Below are 11,362 nucleotides of genomic sequence, written 5' to 3' on the forward strand. Positions count from 1 at the left end.
AAGTGCTACATTCCTCCCCTGCTAAATAAATGTTGTCCCAACATTGACAAAACATGACAATAAGAAACAAAAATAAACAAATATACTTCTTTTTTTCTTGTGACAATATAGAGATGGCGTAAGTTGGGATAGGGTATAGCAGTGCTTTAAGATCACTTTCATGATGCACTATTGGACCTCAGGTGACAGAATCACATGTTACTCTCTTACCAGATAAGCATAGGCTTATAACAATGCTGAGTTGTTTCCAATAGTCCACATAGAAATATTACCCTCTAAGACATTACTATCACTTTATCACGTGCTCCGGAGCTTGTCAACTTAGATAGTAACCATTTAATCACAATTAACCTCATCAAACATAACACAATCCAATGTCTTACGCTACCATCTCAAAAGCATCAAATACTTGTGTCACCATACTGGTAAGACCTTGTAAGTACTCATACATTTTTGAAAAATAACATCATTTAAATTCAGAAAAGCTCTTTCACAGTTCAATAATAACTAACTGGTACATAAGCTGGATAGTAAGGCATTTGTAGAGCTGCCCAAGGTAATCCAAACTGTTCATAGAATGGAGATGCTGTTGCACTGGCATACAATGGGTTAACACTTTGACCAATTACTCTTTGAACTGGTTGGCCAAATGCATCATAAGTCAATATTTTCCGTGGACATCTCTCCCTTTGAGATCTTCTCTGCTGCGGTTCCGACAGTTCTGGGTTCATTTCACTGGGCTGATCTGGCGAAGCAACAGTGTCTGATGATGCTGAGATGTCATGTTCAGTGTTATCCTGTCCATTCACCATATCTGCTTGAAACTCTTCAGCGTCCACTCTAAGCTCCGTGCTCTTTTGCTGAAGGTCCTGGTCAGGTTCAGTAGCAGGTGCAGACACCATCGAATCCCCTTGAGGCTGACAGTGGTGGTGCCTCACTCTCTGAGACCAATACTGCTCCTCATCATCTGAACTCTCTATATGGTTCAATGTAGTGCTGGGCGATATGACGATATATATCGTGTGGACGATAGAAAAGTGTCTATCGTGCCATTTGTCTTCTATCGTTTCTATCGTTTCTAGCCCGAATTTTACAAATTATTACATAAAATATATCATTAACCCTTTACAACCGGTCGGAGCAGGCACACTCCGTTTTGCCTAACTATTTTTAAATCCCTGTAGAACTGTAACCACGTAAGGTAGCACAATAATGGTTTTTTTTGCATATGAAACCGTAAGAGTTGTACTTACATCTTATTCCATTAGCTTGCTCTAGGTCATGGTTTTCTTCCACATATAGCTTTGCAAAAATTGCATAAAAAGCACTTCCAGCAACAAAAACATAATATTCCAGAAACAGGCTTTGCCGATCCAATCAGCTGTTCATAACACTTCCTAGTTTGTATATAAGTCAGCGCGAAGTCTCGCATGTCCGCCATTACCTGCCCGAAACCGGAAGTGACGTCATTTTCGCGGAAAATGTAGTTTTTTAAGCTTCAAAGCCTATGTTAATGTTTTTAAAAGTCATGTTTGACTTTATGTTCTTCTGTATCGTTTCTGGGATGCTTAGAAGTCAAATTACACTGTTGTAAATAGTTTATTTTGATGCACATGCTGTGTTTTTGCAAATTTGCATTTATTTATTTTTATTTTTCCTGTAGTATATAAAAAATTGTGTGTCTCAAAAATAAAACTAAGAAGACACTCAAAATAAATAAATGTAAAGATAAGCTCTGGCGGACTTGGTTCTATGGTAGGTCTTAAAGGGTTAAATAGCCTGTGCAAATATATTAGTGTTGTCTTCTCACTATACATACTCTTAACAAGAGAAAATAAAGTATTAAAAAATGATATTTTTCGCAAAGAAACTCTGTCTTGTGGTTTTGCAACATGGTGCTGCTTTACGTGCACCCGGATTTGCGACATGCTTTACAGTAATTCAAAACAAAGACTGCACCCTCTCCACTCGCTGTTTAAAGACTGCATACTTTCCAGATGACCACAGGTCAGGTGGTATATCGTGATATATATCGTTATCGTGATATAAAATAATTCATATCGTGATAAATACTTTTTCCATATCGCCCAGCACTAGTTCAATGCATCTTGTAGGTCTCTTTGTTTTTGTGCCTGTGTAGTGTTTTTGTGTCTGCTTTGTTCAGTTCTTGTTATTTGGGAAGCGGTAATGCATTACAGGGCATTAACATGTTGCGGTGGAGAATACGACCTCGTCCAGTACCACGCTCCGGCTTGACCTCATAAACAGGGCTATTTTCCCCCTTTTGGGAGATCACTATGTGAACTTGATCCTCCCAATAGGAGCGTAACTTTCCCCGGGCCTCCCCTCTCTGACATGTTCCTGACAAGTACCCTGTCCCCAGGTGAGAGTACAGCACTTTGTCTCTTCTGGTCATAATGTGATTTTCCTCTTGCCAGAGCATAATCCTCATGTGATTTGCATTTGTTTGTCTCACTCAGTCCAAAAATTACACCAATAGGGAGACGTGGATGTCTACCAAAGAGTAAATAAAAGGGCGAGTATCCTGTCGAGTCACTAGTTGTGCAATTATAGGCATGCACAACTTTGTTTACATAGTCACTCCAGTTTTCTTTCTTTTCCTCATCCAGGGTCCGCAGCATTGACAGCAAGGTGCGATTAAACCTTTCCACTGGGTTCCCCTGTGGATGGTAGGGTGTAGTCTTTGAATTGGCTATTCCTGTGTACTTCTGCAGCTGTTTGAATAAATGGTTTTCAAATTCTCTGCCTTGATCATGATGTAATTTACCAGGAAAACCAAATTTCAAGGAAAAGTCATTAAAAATTTTATCTGCTGCTGTTTTGCCAGATTTGTTGCGTGTAGGGTAGGCTTGAGCAAACTTGGTGAAGTTGTCCTGTAACACTAAAATATACTCATACCCTCCCCTGCTCTTTTCGAGATGGACATAGTCTATTGAAACCATTTCAAAGGGTGCAGTAGCCGGCACGTGACACATGGGGGCCCTACGCTGAACTGTAGGTTTTTTCTGAATATTACATTTGCACACCTGTGTGATGAAAAACTCAATATCTTTGTACATATTCGGCCAATAAAACCTACTCCTTGCCAAATTCATCACACGGTCCACCCCCAAGTGACCCATTTCGCAGTGAAGGTGTTTGTACACCAGTTCTTTGTAAGAGTCTGGAATCACAATCTGAGTATAAGTCACAGTCTTTCGTATCAGCAACCCATCATCTGAAATAAACAGCTTTTTCCACTCATGTAGTAGCTGTTTTACTTTAGGAGCTTTGGTCGCTGATGTGTTGTCAAAGCTTGCATCTGTACTCTTTAAGTTGAGAACATAAGCAATGGCAGAGTCCTGCTTTTGAGCTTGTAATAGCTCCTGTGTTGTGATTCTCACATCTGGCTGAGTTTCTGTAAGTATTTTATTTACGTCTGGATTGCACGTTATAGCTGATATCCAATCCAGTTGTTTTTCTTCCTGTGTTTCAATGGCATTCAGTACTGCGCTTAATACTTCAGGCGAACACAGCTCAGTACATTCTGACATGAATGAGTCCATACTAGAAGGTGTTCTGGACAAAAAGTCTGCATCCACGTTACTTTTTCTGGGTCGGTATTTCAGTGTTATGTTAAAATCAGCCAGCTCGGAAACCCATCTGTGTCCTGTCGCATTCAGTTTAGCGGTGCCTAAAACATAGGTTAAAGGGTTGTTGTCACTGTATACTGTCACTGAGGGAGCATAGAACAAATAGTCTCTAAAGCGCTCAGTCACTGCCCATTTTAGTGCCAAAAACTCAAGTTTCCCTGAGTGCCACCTGTAGTTCTTCTCAGCCTGTGTTAATGTTCTTGATCCATATCCAATTACTCTTAATTTACTGTCCTGCCTCTGGTACAAAACTGCACCAAGGCCTTCTTCTGATGCATCGATGTGCAGAATGAAGGGTTCCTCAAACTTAGGATAAGCCATCACAGGTGGATTAGTCAAAACATCCACCAAATATTCTAGTGCTTTTTGGTGGCTGTCACTCCACATGATTTTTTGGGTGGGTGCAGCATGCCCCGCCTTGGCTGACCGCGCTGGTGTTTGGGTGTGGTCAACTGAGAGTAAATCATATAGGCACTTTGCATGTCTTGAAAAATCTTGTACATAGCTTCGGTAGTATCCTAAAAATCCTAAAAGCTTCCTCAGCTCTTTGATGTTTGTTGGTGGGTTGTCCTTCAAAGCTCGTACTGCTTGTACCTCTTTTTCATCCATTTTGTAACCGTCTGCTGAAATGATTTTGCCCACGTAGCAGACCTCATTTTTAAACAAGTCACATTTATCAGGTCTTAGTTTTACTCCCCAAGCCTGCTGACGTTTGAGAACTGATCTCAAATCTTCAATATGCTGCTCAAATGTTTGACTGTACACTAAAACATCATCTAAATATGGAGTGCATATTTTGTCCCTCAAGCCTTCTAAACTTTCCTCCATACTACGCTGGAAAGCTGAAGGCGCATTGGTGAGTCCAAATGGAATTCTATTCCATTCATACAGCCCCCAGGGTGTTGTGAAGGCGGTATATTTTTTTGAGTCTTCGCTGATTTCACCTTGATAATACGCTTTGCCTTGGTCAAGCACACTAAACCACATATTGCCGCCAAGTCCATCAAGGATTTCCTGTATTCGTGGAATAGGGTGTCTGTCTGGAATGGTCTTTTTATTGAGACCCCTATAATCCACACATAGTCTCAGGCCTCCATCCCGCCTCCTCACACACACTATTGGAGAGGCATATGGTGAGGTTGATTTGCGAATAAAGTCTTTTTTTAACAAGTCCTGAATGTGACTTTTTACTTCATCATAGAGAGCACGTGGGACCGCATTATAGGATTTGGCTACAGGAATCTGATCAGTGAGTTTAATATCCATTTTTAGATTTTTTATGTAACCAACTTCCTCTTTGTGTTTAGCAAATGCGCCTGACTCCTCCCTTAACATTTCCATGACAGCTGCCTGTTGTTCTGTGTTAAGGTGGCCCAAATTGACAGGTGGTTCCCAAGGCTCTTCTGATAAGCTAGGTGAGTTCTGATTGTCTTTTTCTACAACCGAACCTATCTGAGCTTCTTTGAGATTCACAGGATAACTGTGTGTTACCCTCTCTATGTTACCTAGAAGGGTTTTAGGTGGCAACACAATGTCATGTTTGGTAACATTAGTAACATAGATATTGACTTTGCGGGTACTGCCTGATACAGACAGCAACTGGCAGTTAGATTTCAGACCCTCATCTAAAGACAAGTTTTCATCTGGCTCAAAAAGCATTTCACTTTTTACCTTTAAGTCTGTTTTGATGGAACAACTAACGCCGTACATTTGTCCACTCGGTACGACAATAGCTTTGCGTCCTGATCTGACAGGATAAGTAACTATCTCGCTACTGGTGGTGTGGATAAGGTTCAACAGTGCTTCTGCTTTGCTTGATCCTACTCTTAGAGAGTTTCTGAGTAAAGACAAGCTTTCACTGGACTGAGTAGTGTCTTTTTTTATCAGTTCCTCAATAGCATTAAACCCTATTATTGGTTTCTGCATCACATCCTGACTTACTAGGATTGGAACCCGAACCTCATTCTGAGCTACAGCTTTTCCTCTCGGATCACAAAGGCTAAGGCTAACTTCTACCCAACCCTGGAAAGGGACTTCAGATCCATTTATGGCTCTCAAGTCTAAAAGTTCATCCTTACTTAGTAAATCACTGATGGGGTGAACTTCTAAGTGAGGTAAATTGTCTGATTTCCAGCATGCACTCATTATTGAAACTTGGGCTCCCGTGTCCCACAGTGCCTGTGTTTTGCAGTTGTTCATTCTACACCATACTAGACACTTTTTGCCCACGAGCTGTGCTACTTTTCTTTTTGTGGTACTCAGATTGAACACGTTTGGGGGTTGGTTCCTAGTTTTAGGATTTCCTGAGTCAGTTGGTGATGCATGGGATAAGCTTTGGGCCTTGGGAATGTTATCACATTGGGACATTGGTGCTGAAGCTGTGGCTTGTCCCGCAGTCACAGCCCCGCCCAGTTTCCCTGCTTCTGAGCTCCCCTTACTTTACATCCTTTTGCCCAGTGAGAGTCACTGCCACATTTGAAACAATGGTCACAGTCCCTGTTTTCTTGTTGACATGCAGAGCATCGCCTTTTTGGTCTCTGAGCTGACTTTCTGTACACCCTAGCTTGCCTATCACCGTCACCACTTCTATCCCGTTGGACAGTTTGTACTAGTGAAGCTACCTGTCCTGTAAGTTCCCTGATTGCTGAGTTACTTTCCTCAATTTTTGCAAATAAGGAGTTATCTTTGAGGGGTTTTGCTGGTTTTGTATCAGGCTGGCTTGTGCAGGGATCAGTAAGCGCTACATTCTGCTCAACTACATTTAGTCCTGTTCTAAATGACCTGTGGGCTTTTGCCTTTAACGTTCTCTCGCTTTCATTGTACTGGGCTGTTTGCATTTTCATTAATAAGAGTTCATCGCTACAGTTTTCATCCTGCAAATATACTCTCATTTCTGCTCTGACATTGTCATTTAGAAGACCCGTTCTAATGGACTGGAAACATTGACTTTGAACAAGTTCTTTGTTGTACTTTAGGCTAGACTGGGCGCGCTCAGATGCAAAAAGAATTTTTTGACGCAAATCCAGCACTCTAATCAGGAACTCGAGTGGTGTTTCATTTGCCCCCTGTGTAGCCTTGGTTAATTGCTGATACAGTACTGTTGCATCCGTTTCTGCATAATGGGCTTTTAGAACTTGTCTCAGGCTGGTCAATGTGAGATCTTCTTTCCCTTCCAAATAGCTCCTTAGTTTTAACCCAGGACTGATGGCACGTATGACAGCCTCCACGATCTCAGCTTCAGAGTAGCCCGTTTTTAAGCCACTTTCCATCTGGTGCTCTAAGCTACTGAAACTCAGCGTGTCTTTAGCTGTTGACTCACCCACATGTCCACTTATCCGGAAGTCTTTTCTGAATCCACCTGATGAAACATTACAGCAGCTGTTGCCAATGCAGTCTCTCCCCCTGCGCTGTGTTTCGCCGTCCAGCGACGTCCTCATGGCCACCTGCCGCTCCGCTGATGTCCCTTGAGCCGCCTGATGCTCCAGCGATGTCATCGGCCCCGTCCGCCGCTCCGGAGGTGCCCGCGCCACTGCGAGTTGCCCCTCGTGCACAGCCTCCGCCGTCATCCCCGCTCTGTCTGAAGATGAAGACCGGGCCGCCGCTCCTGCGCCGACAGCCGCTGACCGCGCCTCCACCAGCAAAACCAGCACATCATTTAGCTCCAGAAGCACCGACATGCCTTCATCCTCTCGTTGCAAAAACTCTTCTCGTTCACAGAACTGGCTAATAAGCTTAACGAGAGCTCTGCGAGATTTGCTTTGTATTTCTTCGCTGTCCTTTTCTGTAATATTACATAGTTCACATACTCTGAGCAGTTCTTCCACAGAAAGTCCACATAACTTCTGCTCCAACTCCAACAAAAAATCTTCACGGTTCTCAGACATGCTTGAAAGATAACTAAGACGAGTGAAGCTCTCTCAGTGTATCTGACCGGAGAAAACACAGTTTGCGTCGCATTAGCTAGACTGTTGCAATCCGTTAGCATTAGCCCCTTTGCTCTGTCACGCTCCTTTACCGTGTTCCTCTGTGTGAAGTAGTCCCAAAACGATCTCGGTGGAACCTCCAAAATGTTACACCACTCCAGGACAACTTGGTGTAGACAGCAAACCGAGTTTATTTGGGTACTCCAGAACCGTGGCTTTTACATACATACAGACCCCAAGAATACTCTCTTCTCTTTTTCTTTTTCAGAACATTGTTTTCTTTTCTTTTTGCCGTGACTGCCCTCTACTGGTGGAAAACATGTAGCAGCCAAAAACCCAAACATATAGCTGAAAAGCACAAATACCAACAGATTTATGCAATGTTTTAGACATATTTTAGCTTTACACTTTACCAAGTGCTACATAATTCAAGTATAGTCTTACAACAAGCAGGTTTCTGGCAAATTCCTCAGGAGATGTTTACGTCCTGTCTTTACAAAAACAGAGTAAAGTTGTCTTATTCTTCTCTCACAGCTTTGTGGAAGTGTGCAAACATTACTCTCTTCAGTACTTTTGTTGTGTTTTACTTAACATGTTTATCGCTCTGATGACGTGGTCCATACTAATTGCAGTGAGATTATCTAATTCTACTATGCATTAGAGTTTTGCTGGCGTGTTATTGTCCAAACTAAAGAACAAAGATATCTCCTAGAGAGTATAAAGATTAGCAAAGGAGTAGGCACAGGGTTTGCGACTTTAATTACATTGAAATGTGTAAACATTTCCAATTCTGGGTAACATGTCTGCTTTTCTTGTTTGGCCAGTGAGTTGAGAATCCAGCATGACATACAATGACCCCAGCTTGAATCTGGTCTTAGTTTCTCAGTTAATTTCTATGCTTTCATCATCAAATAAATATTTTTTTCCCAGTTTCTCAGTTGGTTTCTTAGCCAAGTCTCTCCCTGCACTACAACCTAATTCTGAAGTTATCCAGAAACATTTCATAGTATTCATCATTAAATAATTGTTCCTGCTTTGAGATTATTGGATAAATCATTTCTTTTATTTTACAATGTACACCAATTCAATTCAATTTCATTTATAAAGCATCAAATCACAACAGCTGCCTCAAGGTGCTTTATATTGTAAGGTAATGACCCTAAAAAATACGAGGAAAAGGAGAAAACCTCAATAATCATATGACCAAGCCCTGAGCAAGCGCTTTGGAGACGGTGGGAACTAAAAACTCCCTCTTAACAGAAAGAAACCTCCAGCAACCATCTGGCATTTGGTTATTCTATGATGGGAGTTATGATGTGACACAGAAGAAGACTGATGAAAGTTAAATTTATCTCCTTTAAGCAGACAGAACCTCAAAGTAACATTAAGTAATCTGACATTTGAACTGTGATTTAATGGGAAAAAGTTTAAATCTTGGTTTGATGGGAGACATGTCAATAAATTCCCCACGCTTTTCAGTATTAAGAGCACCTTTCCTCTGAAGGAAAAACTCTGGATTGACTGAACCATTGCTCTGGATTGCCGCAGAAATTTGCCTGACACTCTCACCCAGAGCAGTTTGCACTTTACTGCCTTGTTTGAGGACAGTCTGACAGGACTTCTTGCTGCAGGCATTCTGTAATCTGACTGCCTGTATAAGAGGTCCAGCCCCAAGTTCCCCAGCTGGACATGCAGCCTTAACCTGCGGGGCTGGTTGTGAGAATGACAAGTCAAGGAGGAGGATGGGCTGGGGGACAACACAGGAGAGTAGTTCAGGAAGGCTCTGGATAAAGATAAGGAAGAAACCTAAGTGTTAGTGTTAAATTTCAGTGAATTTATAACATTTTTCTCCAACATGGACATAATAACCGAACCTTCAATTCAACACGAATCAGGGAAACCAGTAAAAAAAAAAGAAGAAGGAAAATTTAGTATTATTCTTGGAGTTTAGTGGAATCTAATAATACAAATAAAGAGCTCAAAGACAGCATAAGTGGTGAATTTTAAATAGTCAACGATTCAGTTTTTACTTTTTCTTTCACCGTTAATTTCACAGTCCTTTGAATTTATCTTGTGACTCTGTGGTTTGACCCAGTTTGGGAACTAAGGGATCGACATATGCTTTCCTCTTTGTTTACTGCTGTGAAAGTGGCTTTTTCTTGAACATTTTTCCCACTACCCCATAAATTCTGCTCAGTTATTTTGGACTCTTGGGTAGCCACGCTAAGATAGACTAAAAAAAATGCTTGCAGTAACATTTCCACCAAAACTAAAAGTTTAGGTGCAAAGAGTTATGTCATGAAAAGTTTCCTCACACCTGCTGATAGGTCCTCTATGCTTGGATAAAGGAGCCATTTAAGGGCAGATCATTTCTGAGTCATGGCTTGCTTTTTTTAATTGGTCACAACTTTCCTTAAAAGGCTGTGTTAATCTGATTACCTGGTGGCTCTTTCTTTGCATACTATTGGTGGTGATTATGACTGATTACATAATGGCTTATGCTGCAGACTGCTTAAGTGTTCATATCCTCCATACGGCAGATCCTACCATATTTTGTTTCGGATGTTTGTTGCACTTAAATGTTTCAGATCATCAAACGAATGTAAATATTAGACAAAGATAATAAAATTAAACTCAACATGTATACAAAACGTCTAAATGAAGGTGTTTATTATTAACCTAAAGGTCCTACATATTCCATATGTTTGTAGAATGATCCCCGTCTTACCTGGCCACACCCAACAACTTATGCATAAAACATCTGTGTTCGTGGAAATCACTGATAGTTTGATTATAACGTTCTCCAAGTGGCCCTAAAGCTGAAGAGAGTCTCTCACTGAGACAACCAAGGTTACAACATAACCAAACATTCTCTATTGTATCTTGACTGTCTCTCCACTCTGTTAACTATTTAAGACACCACAACGCGTTGTCCTTGTTGTTGCCATGGTTACGGGTTGTTGCCATGGTTGTTGCCATGGTTACGTGTTGTTGCCATGGTTGTTGCCATGGTTACGGGATGTTGCCATGGTTGTTGCCATGGTTACGGGTTGTTGCCATGGTTACGGGGCGACGAACGCGTTGTTGTTGTTGTTGTTGTTGTTGCTGTTGTTACCATGGTTACGAGTTGTTGCCATGGTTGTTGCCATGGTTACGGGTTGTTGCCATGGTTGTTGCCATGGTTACGGGTTGTTGCCATGGTTGCGGGTTGTTGCCATGGTTGTTGCCATGGTTACGGGGCGACGAATGCGTTGTCGTTGCTGTTGCCATGGTTGCGGGTTGTTGCCATGGTTGTTGCCATGGTTACGGGGCGACGAATGCGTTGTCGTTGCTGTTGCCATGGTTACGGGTTGTTGCCATGGTTACGGGGCGACGAACGCATTGTTGTTGTTGTTGCCATGGTTACGGGTTGTTGCCATGGTTGTTGCCATGGTTACGGGATGTTGCCATGGTTGTTGCCATGGTTACGGGGCGACGAACGCGTTGTTGTTGTTGTTGCCATGGTTACGGGATGTTGCCATGGTTGTTGCCGTGGTTACGGGTTGTTGCCATGGTTGTTGCCATGGTTACGGGATGTTGCCATGGTTGTTGCCATGGTTACGGGTTGTTGCCATGGTTACGGGGCGACGAACGCGTTGTTGTTGTTGTTGTTACCATGGTTACGAGTTGTTGCCATGGTTGTTGCCATGGTTACGGGTTGTTGCCATGGTTGTTGCCATGGTTACGGGTTGTTGCCATGGTTGCGGGTTGTTGCCATGGTTACGGGGCGACGAACGCGTTGTCGTT

This window comes from Pelmatolapia mariae, linkage group LG13 (genome assembly GCF_036321145.2).
Source record: "Pelmatolapia mariae isolate MD_Pm_ZW linkage group LG13, Pm_UMD_F_2, whole genome shotgun sequence".
NCBI lineage: Eukaryota > Metazoa > Chordata > Actinopteri > Cichliformes > Cichlidae > Pelmatolapia > Pelmatolapia mariae.